Source organism: Dioscorea cayenensis, unplaced genomic scaffold (assembly GCF_009730915.1).
Source record: "Dioscorea cayenensis subsp. rotundata cultivar TDr96_F1 unplaced genomic scaffold, TDr96_F1_v2_PseudoChromosome.rev07_lg8_w22 25.fasta BLBR01002000.1, whole genome shotgun sequence".
In the NCBI taxonomy this organism is placed as follows: Eukaryota; Viridiplantae; Streptophyta; class Magnoliopsida; order Dioscoreales; family Dioscoreaceae; genus Dioscorea; species Dioscorea cayenensis.
Window position 1 is genome coordinate 6,779 of NW_024088391.1, and position 2,108 is coordinate 8,886.

The window sequence follows — 2,108 nt, forward strand, 5'->3', positions numbered from 1 at the left end:
TTAGATGATGCCCTTTTCTTTCTCTTCTTTCCCAAAAACTCGTGGAATAGTCACCCACTCATTCTCATCAAAGCTGAGAGCTTTTACCATTATGAAATTCCCTTCAAGCCCTCCTCCATAAGTCAACATAGCTTTATTTTTTTTAACCATGGGCCAACCCAACAAATGGGCTGGACCCAACAAAAAGATAAGCTGAAGTTTCATATAATACAGCTTCAGGTCCAACTGCTAACCAACTTCCTCATCTCGGCTTTCAAGTCCACTACGATGACCGTGATATTATCCATGCTACCCTTTTCCATGGCAAGATCGAGAGATAGTCACGATCGGCTCGAAAGCAAAGAGAATCAGCCTTCCTCACCCTTTTTGATGCGAGACGACATGGTAGTGGTACCAAAGACTCTTCTTGTGCCGTAGCAGTAACTGCTTTGTGGGTCGGATCGCATACTTCTTCATTAGACATTACATCCCATAAGCTATCACTAGCCAGAATGAGGCATTCATCTTCACTTGTTCTTTGAACAACCGTGATTTCTGGGTCAGGAATGATAAATGGTTTCAAGTACTGTCCCCCAATTGATCTTGACATCGGCAACTCTCCAAAGACACTGAGAATTATTCGATCGAATAACAATCTCCCTCCCTCGCCTTCAATTCTAGCATACTGGCCCTCCCCCTGCTTGGTTTACGATTGTTAGATAAAGCCACTGGTTATTCCCTACGATAGAGGACTGCCCTAGAGTCCCCACAATTTGAAATGATAATGTGAGATGAGCAAATAACAACAACCAGAGCAGTAGATCCCACATTCTTTGGGGCAACAGGTTGTGACATGACAAAGCAGTAACCGTAACCCAAACTAATACTAATTTCCTCAAATGCATCACTTGTAGTTCCTGAAGTGCCTCTACCGATTTCCCATAAACCTCATCATTAACCTTGAGAAAAACAATTGATGAAAGCCTTCTCCCATCACGTCTGCGCCAATCATCCCCATGCTTGTTCTTATATTTTTCAACTCTTCAACCAATGCCAGATGGAGACATTCTCGACAATAGTTAGCTACTTGAGATCCACCATGCCCACCATAAACTCCAAAGAAATGACCAAGCAGAGATATCCAAACAGGGCCGCCACCAACAAGGTCAGCAGGTAGCATCCCTCATCGGAAAGTCAAAACAACAGGGCACTACCACCACCATATCTTCCATTTCCGACCTCCCGCAGATTGAAATAGATACCCCTACATCGGCTGATATTCTGCAAAAAAACCACAAACCAAAAAGGGTATGAAATGAAAACAAATAAATTCTTAAAAATGCTAGCATTACAACAAAAGATAATTAAAAAAACAAAAGATATCAATTGATTTTTGTTTTTTTTAGATTTACCAGGGTGGGTTTTTACATGACTGCTTGATACAATCGGCCAAAATAATATATTAAGAACCATAACTCCACAATAATAAATCCTTCTGTTTTGCAATCTTGGAGAGGTGAAAAATATAACTCCTCCCATAGGGAACTCAATGAACATTGAATAAATAGTACTAGTAGAATATTTCTATAATATATCTACAATATTTGTACAACACCTTGACACGAGGGATTCATTCCATAAGTTTTGGCGCTTAATAAAAAAAATTCCCACTTAATTTTTTATGCTCTTGAAAACCAAAATATTGCCGCTTTTATTTATCGAAAATACCGTCTTTTTGAATTTCAAACTATTTTTTTTATATATATTTTTAAACCATATTTATATTTATATTTATATATATCCTAACTTAAAATGACGTTTTCAAATGTGTCATAACAAATTGATGCAATAAAAGTCATTGAATTATGACATTCATGTATCGTAATAAGCGTCTTAACAAATAATGTTATGCCAACATTTTTTCAAGGTTCCTAAACTATTCAAAAATATCACAAAACAAAAACCTCTTGTAACTATGGTTGGGTTTGGTTCTTTACCATGGGAATGCTTTGATTGAATTTGATTGATGGGAAAGTAATTCCCCGATAATAACATTTCTTTTGTTTGGTATGCATTAGAAAGTTTGATTAAATTGATGGGAAAGTAATTCCTCATGATAATAACATTTC

At 37.2% G+C, this 2,108-nt stretch overlaps 1 pseudogene; it reads right to left on the minus strand.

The window, feature by feature from the left end:
• Window positions 1–215: 215 nt before the first annotated feature.
• LOC120257298 lies at window positions 216–1,159 on the minus strand (annotated as a pseudogene).
• Between the last annotated feature and the right edge of the window lie 949 nt (window positions 1,160–2,108).